This window comes from Lactuca serriola, chromosome 4 (genome assembly GCF_051521515.1).
Source record: "Lactuca serriola cultivar US96UC23 chromosome 4, Lser_US96UC23_V15, whole genome shotgun sequence".
Classification (NCBI taxonomy): Eukaryota; Viridiplantae; Streptophyta; class Magnoliopsida; order Asterales; family Asteraceae; genus Lactuca; species Lactuca serriola.
This window is the reverse complement of record NC_136411.1, coordinates 183,804,906-183,814,233: the sequence shown is the minus strand read 5'-3', so window position 1 is coordinate 183,814,233 and position 9,328 is coordinate 183,804,906.

Genomic DNA, 9,328 nt, shown 5'->3' with positions numbered 1-9,328 from the left:
TGCGATACCCGATAACCCTGCCACAACTTTCTGGATAACAATTAGGACTGAAGAGTCTTCCTGAGCAGTCGATATCCTTCTGTTACTGATATCAAATGCCCATTCTTAGCAGAGATCACACACCCTAACGAAGAACAAATCCATGACCCACTATCTTTAACCAATGAAGAGTAACCATCACTACTCTGCCCGAAATCCCGAAATCCAATACCTTGTCTGACTTACCGATAGAGAAAACCATTCTGAAACACAAGTAATATGACTCCACTTTGTTAGAGTCGAAATGTTGTAATGAGTCGAAGTCAGTCTTTAGTATCTTCGAACATCTTTGTAATGTATTTTACTAGGGCATAATATTTGAAGCTTCATGTTTAGTCCTTAGTATATTTTTTGTACGCTTTTATCTCCTATAAATAGGAGTGGTTACTAGTGTCTTAATAACGAGGTCTTTTATAGAATTTTCACTTGTACTCTGTAAAACCTGAAAAGCGTAATAGAGCTAAACATATTAAATTTACTTCTGTGTTCAAATCTATCATTTACATCTTTGAATTCATATCCTATTTGATTCAATTCTCAATTCTTTAATTCATTAATTGGTATCAGAGCGGGTGTTCTTGATTTGATCAAGAATTGATCCTTGATGGCAATCTTGATTTTGTGATTCTTCATGTTCTTATTGATTTTCGTGTTTTGAGAGTGTTTGTGTTCTAGAAATTGAATTTTTCCTTGATTTGATCCATAATTCGATTATCTCTCTCTAGAATACTTGTTTGTACCACTTTCTCTCACTAGAATTTGGTTCATATTCACGTTCTCTCTCTAGAAAACCCATTCAAAATCACTTTCTCTCTCTAGAAATCTTCAAGTTTTTGTGATCATGGTGGATTTGCCATATGATTCTTGGATTGTGATCGTTGGAGATGTCAAATACAAGGTCAACGAAAATCAATTTTATGGGTTGGTGTTAAGCAAATTGATTTCATGTGGTAATTTGGTTTCTTATGGAGATTTGAAGGATGATAATGGAGGCTTGCTTTTTCAACCACTTTGTAAGATTGTATGGTTGAATAAAATTGCATTGTCCATATTAGTTCGTAGCAGAAATCAAAAGGAAGGAGAATAAAGAGATTTGTTCAATAAGAAATATGTTTCTCTTATTGAAGACCCAAATGATCTTCGTGCTCTTAAGTTTGTTGAAGTTCTTGACAATGGAGTTCAATGTGATGTTCTTGATGTTCAAGAAAAAGGAGTTCAAATTGATTCTCATGATGAAAAAGTTTTTTGCTCAATTGGAGTTCAAACCGATGATATTTTGTGTTCTAGTGATTCGTTTGAAGGAATGATTCCGTATCGGAAGCCGGTGATTCAAGAAGTTCACAAGTATCAAACTCCAAAAGATTTGATTCAAAGTAACAAAGTTGATGTTGTGGAAAGTGGGTTTGTGATGGGTTTTGGGCCATATGAACATTCCTATGTGCACATGCAAACCCTAATGCTTGGATCTAGGTTTCTCTAATTAAACATGCATTCAATCCAAGCCTTCGAATGGCTAATAGACTATAATGACAATATGAAATCAGGATTACAATTTTACCTTGAATCACTTGCTTGATCTTCTTGTCCTTGGAGCTTTAGAGTCACAGTTGTCACTCCTCTAATGGCTTACAAACACTAACTAGCAAGAGGATGATTTCAGAGAGAGGAGAGGGAAGAGAAATCGGCCAGGGTTTCTTTCTAAAGCATAAGTGCTGATTTCCTTAACCCTTGGGGTCCTTTTATACTTGTAAGGCTCCTAGGGTTTCACCCTTAAACCCTAATTGGATAACTTAGGCCCTAAGCAATCCTAATCCCTTTCATGATAAGCCTTGGACGATTTTAAGGCCTATCCAAAGTCCTTAAAACCGGCCACCCTTTATCCATTAGGGATTTATAGCCCAAAGTATAACTATCACACAATTGACAGTTTATGCCCCTTTATTCAATTAATCTCTTTAAGTCACCAAATTAATTCTTAATTAATTTATGACTTATATTAATCAAATAATAATATTATTACTCTCTATATTATTCTCAAAATACATTAATAATATTTCTTCTCTCATAATAAATCATCCTGTCAAGTTGCTATGGTGAAGGCAACCCAAAAGGACCATGCACAACCGGGTCAAATACTTGCCTAATATAGTTGCAGCCTTAGACACTATTCCAACAGTTTGTTCATGAGATCAAGTCTCCAAGATGCAAAAAGATGAGAAAGAAAAAGAAGAAGAAGATCAATCGCAAAAACAAGCGGGTTTACTCACAAAAATTATCAAACGTTGTGAAGCCGAAATCCGTTAAACAAATTTGGGTTCCAAAGCAACAATCTCCAAATGTTGCATTGAATTTGAAGTCAAAACCCAAAAGTGTTGGAGGTTCTATTGAAGATGTTCTTGGATCATTTAAGAACACGAAGAACGAGTTGTACATCACGCAAAGTGGGTGGTACAATGTTCGATTTGGAGATTTTCTCATTCCAACAAAAGAGCCAAGATCTTCTAAATTCGATTCGTTTATTGAAAACGGAACTCGATTCGTCAAAAAGGTATCTCAAATTCTCAAATGGATTTCAAAACATCCATGATTTCGATTCGTATTTTGCGTTTTTCATTTTTTATCGATTTGCCTCATTGGATCAAATCCGTTTCAAACCCCATTGATTGATCCAATTATTTTTGTTTAGATCAAAATCCTAAAAATCATAAAAATCAAAATCATTTTCTCTCGTATTTTTTTTAGATTTACGGTTCATCTAGCCCATCTTGAAAAATATGATTACTATTCATCAAGAGCCCAATTAATTCATTCGGTTACTATTCATCTAGTCCAATTGTGTGACAAAATCAAAACTAGTTACTGTTCATCAAAATTGAGCCCGTTTTTAAATCCATTTATCATATATTTCTTAATTTCGTATCGTTCTTTTTATCAGTAAAGAAAGTTTGATATTGATGTTTTTGAGCTCACATCCACTCATTTGAGTTCAAATCGACATCTTGAGATGTTTGGAATATGTCTGAAATCGTATTATTGGATGACGAACTGTTGAATCTTGCATCAAATAGTAGATTCGCATTAAGTGATATCAAGTCGAGAGAGTTGAACGAAAAGTTAAATAAAAGTCAAAATTTGCCTTTGATGGTTGATAGTCGATTACTACAAATTTGAAATTCGAATCGAAACTTGTTTCTGTTACTTACTCTTGGATTCATATTTTATTCAAAGTCATTTTAAATGATTTCGATCCGAAGAGTGAAGAACAAATTTTGGGATCGAGAGTCAAAGGTTCTTATTTGAGTCGTTGATATTGGGGTCAGTTCTTTGATGTCGAAGTTCAAAGGTTGATTTGAAATCGTTTTGCTATTCGACTGATGTTTTTGGAGTCGAGAATCGCAATGTTTGATGGTTTGTTTTTAACATTCGATTTTGAGTCCTTGTTGTGAAATTGAAGGCAGTTTTAATGAAGGATTTTAATTAGGTCGAATGGATGGTTTGATATCAAATTGTGGTATAGAGTTGGAGTTATTTGATAATTGAAGTTGCCTGGAGCCGAAGTTGAAGTTGCATGAAGGGATTTCGAAACAAAAATGAGAATGGATTTGATATGTGGAAGATTTTTGAGTCGAATTGCTTGATGTCGACCATTTGGATTGAATGGTCAAAGATGATTTTTTTAGTCAACATCGAATGAAAAGGATAACATCGAATGAAAAGAATGATGAACAGATTCGATGGGTCTATGTTTGATGGTTGGGAACGAAGTCAGAATTCGCTATGATCGATCAATGGTTGATAACGAAGTCAATTTTGGAGTTTAATTTCGAATTCTGGACTTGGATTCGTTATTTAATGTTGGTTTAATGCTTGTTAATGAAAATGGGAAGTTAATTCCATACGAAGGGTGAAGTTCAGTTTATACGAAGGGTGTTTAAAGTTGGGATAAACTTTTATACGAAGGAGAAATGAAATTTCATACGAAGGGCATGAATTTCTTTTTATGATGTGAAGATGAATTCATACGAATCGTAATGCAGTTTCATACGAAATTGGGGAAGAAAGAAGAAAAAGTTTCGTATATGGCCCTTCAAGTTTCGTTAATTTGACAAGCCTTCGTAAATTGAGAATGTTTCGTATAATATGAAGAAAAATTGAGAATTTTCGAAGTGTGTCCCTACAGTTTCGTAATATTGGCAGTTCACCTAACTTCAAAAATGGGGAATAAAAGCTGAGAAATTAAAGAATATTCATTTCTGGTGCCTGCTGTTTGTGCGAATTTACGCTTTATGCCTGGTTTCGCAAATGGGCTAGAGTTTCGCATATTTGGTTGTTTTTGGCGCAACGGGTCCCTGCAGAATTCAGAAAGTTACATTTTTTACCCAGATTTTGGAATATCTTCCAAGTTTCACCGAAAAAGTCAAAAAATTTTCACAAATCGGAAATTTTTTGTGGCTTTTTCGTGATTTTTTTCCGTGCAAGATTTTTGGTACACATCAAGGGGGAGTATTGTATTGTTCATTCCTCGGGCGCTTCTCATCCTTAATGGGTTTTATAATCATTTTTTGATTATAAAAAGGGGGAGAATGATGGGTATTCGAAGCGGGTTTCTCGGATATTCGTTTGCGGATTTGAAGACCGATGTTACTTCAAGGGGGAGTTTGGTCTTGATCGCGCTAGCTCGTTGGAAACTAAAGCCAGGACATCCAATCCTAACTTTGAGGGGGAGAATGTTAGGGTGCAAAGTCATGCTTGGATGAGGCTTTACCCACTTGTATGTGTAATGGGTTGCCTTTCCTTTATAAGGAAGTGACTATCACTCATTTTATGTAAGGAACCATTTGGAGTGTTAGACTAGAGAGAGAAACTTTGTACAAACCCATTTATATATTCTTTCTAGATCTAATATGAGCTTACATAGATTTATTTACTCCTTGTGTTCTTGATTTTACATGAGGTTTCACTAGATCTTTCTAATTCCGCACATGCCATCATAATCAACACCACACCAATTGGTATCAGAGCAGGAATCCGTTCTGTGATCTGATTTTCATTTCGTCAAAAAGGTTTTTGGATCAACTGTTTGATTCAAAAAGTTTCCGCACTTTTTGTGAGTGAAAAAGCTTTCTAGATCTAGTTCTAGGATTTGATTCTGCAATCGAATTTGTGAGTCGAGTGATCGTTTTGTCATTCTAATTTGAATCATAAAGTTTGTTTTCAAATTCTCAAATTTTCTTCAAATTCTCAAGTTTTTACTTCCGTATAACAATGGCGTCGTTCAATCTCAATTCAATGACCTCGTTTTCTTATTTGTTGGGTTCATCTACTAAGATTCCAATGTTAATTCCTGAGTACTACGATCAATGGGCTGATCATATGCAGGATTATCTTAATGGCTTGGATGAAGACTTATGGAATTGCATCTCAGGTGAAATCACTCCTCCTACTAATGTTCAACCAATTGGATCTTCATCATCTAACTCTGGAGTGGATAATCAAACAAATCGTCTGAAGCAGCTTGAGAAAATGTGCATGATGGAGTTACGAGGAGCCTTGCCTCCGGTGGTGTACAACTATGTAAGGTCATGTACTACTGCAAAGGAAATCTGGAAATTTCTTAAGGATAAATTTCAGGGAAGTGAAAAGACCAAAATCACTTCAGTTAAACAATGTCTAGTGGAGCTTAAGGACTTTAAGCAGAGAGATAGTGAAACCATTGAGGTTTACTAAAATCATTTCAATGAATTGATCTATTGTTGCAATCGTTATGGGATAATCAGGTCATCCATGGAGTTTAATCTGATCTTTGTCATGGGACTTCGTAAAGAATGGAGAAGTGTAAGCATGATGGTTAAAAACCAACAGAGTTTTGATTCTTCAACTCTGAATGACTTATTCAATCAACTTAAGTCTCATGAAAGTGAGGTAAACGAGATTGCTGAAGAAATGAAGATGAATCTAGGTGGTCCGCTAGCATTGATTTCGAAGGTCTCTGAAAAAGGAGAAAAGGCAAAGTCAGATGAAGAAGAAGGATTCTTAATGAATTCAGATGATGAGGCGGTTGCATTTTACTCAAATAATCGCGTCAAGAAATTCTTTAAGAAACCATTCAATCTGAAGACCAAATCATCTGAAACAAAAGGAAATTATGTGAAAAATGGTGTGAATGAGAAGATGAAAGATTCGAATAGTGTTGTGGAAGAGGGTGAGAAGAGGTTGAAGGGTGATACTGGAATTGACTGTCACTACTGCAATGGGGCAAATCATCTTGCTGCTGATTGCATGTTGAGGAAGAAAGAAGAGAAGAAGAATAAAACGAAGGACGAAGCTTATTATACTGAAAGACTAGAAGAGGTGAGGAAGAAGGCAAAAAATTTGTCACTGGCGGCACATGGGGAACAAGAATCAGATGGAACCTACCAGATTTGGTCATCTGGTTCAGATGACGAAGAGATGAAAAATCTATCTCATGGTGCTATGTTTGCGAAGCTGAAGGAAGAATCTGATGATGATCAAACATGCAAAGTACGAGGGAAATGCTTCGTATCCAAGACAGTTGATAAGTCTCCCATGACAACCAAGGTACGTAATATTCTTGAATCTTTTAATATTCCAGTATCTACATATAATTCTGAGTTAATATCTTTTGATGATACTATTACTTATTTCGATTCACTTGTGGTATCTGCTAGCAATGAAGCAAAAAGGTTAACTGATCAATTGCCAGAGACCAGGAAGAAATTAGATTCGAAAATCACTAAGATAGATTGTTTAGAACTTCAAATAACTAATATCATGGTTGATAGGGATAATTTATCTAGTGATAATAAAATGTTATTAGCACAGAGGAACATTTACTGTAATGCTGCTAAAAGATTGTATAGTAAAATAACTGAACTTCACCATTCATGCGAAATAAGTAAAGAACAACATAGAAAATTGCTGCCATTTTTAGCTTATGAAAGAGCTAAGGTAGATAACATTTCGTATGAATGTGAAAAGGAAATAGTTGACTTTAACAAAGTTCTGAATGATAAGTATAGATATAGAATAGTCAAAGTTGAAGAATGTCTTGATTCAGATGATTTAGTTAACATTGTAAATGATACTTTGACAAAATCTGAACAAATTCACATTTTGAAAAAGACTGAGAATTCAAAATCTGATTCACAATCTAATTTTGCTGATATTGAAGATAATTCTGACAATATTAGTGAAATTAGTGAGCTTGAAGATGTCGATTGTTCTCAGTTGTCTATTGTTAATGTTGCTTCGAATTCTAATGGTAAAGAAAAAGTTAAGGATTTGATGGTTGAGAATAAAACTGATATACCCTCAACTTTGAAAGTTAGTGAAATGAACTTCGTGGATCTCAAAGATTACCAAACTGATGACAGTGATGATGAGGATGTTGAGAAAGTTTCTAAAGAAAAGGTATCCTCAAAGGAAGAAGAAATTCCACGAATAGTTGTTGATCAAGTGCTTGGTGATACACAAAAGTTCGAAAAAGTAATGAATGAAAAAGGCGAACATTATCTTGAAACTAACACGGTGGTTTATCCAAATTTCAAATGCACAGATAATGTCATTTTTCCAAATCAAGTTTTCGTAACTACAGGAAATGTTGAGAATATTAAACCAGAGTTCAAGGAGATGGTTGAGGAGGATAATTCAAAAACAACTGAGGAAGGTTTTTTCACAAATCAAAACACCGTTGAAAACAAATTAACAAAGAATTCATATGTTTTTAAAAGACAAAAACCACAAAAACAATGGGTTGAAAAATCAAAAGTTGAAAAAGAAAATATAATAATTGTTGAAAAGGAAAAAGAAAACGTTGTCAAATTAAACTCTAAGGAATTTAAAGATAAAATTGACAAATATTCGAAGGAAAACAACATTTCAAAAAGACAAGCAAGAAAGAAAATGTTTTGGCAACATATTAAGTCTTAAAAGATGTCTGAATTACAAACAACCAAAAATGTTTTCAAAATTAAAAATGCTTCTTTTTCAAAAACACAACAAACATCTCAATCAAATCAAACAAAGTCTGAAGTAAATAAGCAACCAAGGTTTTTGAAAGTTACTGAAAAGAACAAATCAAGAGATTTTTAAAAAAGATCGAACTCAAATCAAAAAGTTTTTCAACGTCAACATTTTCAATCAAAAATAGATGCTTACCCTAAAATTACAAAACCCAAAGTTGATTTTGAACCTCAAAAGCCAAATTTTCCAAATTACACAAAGAAAGAAACTATGAGGACGTCTCGGGAAATAGGAATGATTTCAAGAAAGAACATTGATCATTGGCTTGAAGGAAAAGGAAAAATGTATCAGTCGAATACATATTCAAGAGAGAAAATTCATGAAGCATACGAAAAGTATGTCAATACTTCTTCGAATGGTAGCTCAACATCAAAAGATTCGAATATCTCGGTCAAAGCTTGGAGACCAGTCACAAAAGAAAAGCTAGTTCATTCACAAACTCAAAAAGCGAAGGGTAATGTCAGAGAACATTCGAAGCTATCAAACACTTATGTTTCAGTTCCATTAAATGATGAAGTAAACTTAATTGATAGTCTCAAAACCAAAGTTTGTGATTGGGTTAGAAGTTCTTCATTTCATTCGAAATTGAAATCTAATTTCCAAGGACCCAAAAAGCCTTGGGTACCTAAAATTTTCCATTAATTGCAAGTATTATGTGACGAGCAATATGATAACATGTGGTACATTGATAGTGGTTGCTCTTGTCACATGACTGGGAAGAAGGAGAATTTGAGAGATTTTCGAAGTCTAAAAAATGCTGAAGTAGTAAAGTTTGGAAACAATCATAAGTGTCAAGTCAAGGGATATGGGAAAATCACAAATGGACAATTCACAGTGAATCGTGTTGCATATGTTGAAGGTCTTCAACATAACTTGATTAGTGTTTCTCAAATTGTTGTAGGCACTGGCAATCAAGTTCTCTTTAACGAAGAAGGAAGTGTTATTTCGAATGTTAACACAAAAGAAATCTTACTTAAATCTAAAAGAAAAGGTGACATGTTCACTCTGGACATCAATCTAATTGTAGGTAAACCAGCTGTATATCTTCTTTTGAAAGCTACATCTGATTTAAGCTGGTTATGGCATCGAAGACTTTCGCATCTCAACTTTCGAAACATCAATAAAGTTGTGGTACAAGATATGGTAAGAGGTTTACCTGTACTTAAATTTGACAATGATTCTTTATGTGCAGCTTGTGAAGTTGGCAAGCAACATAAAGAAGGTCATCCAATCACAATTGATTCGA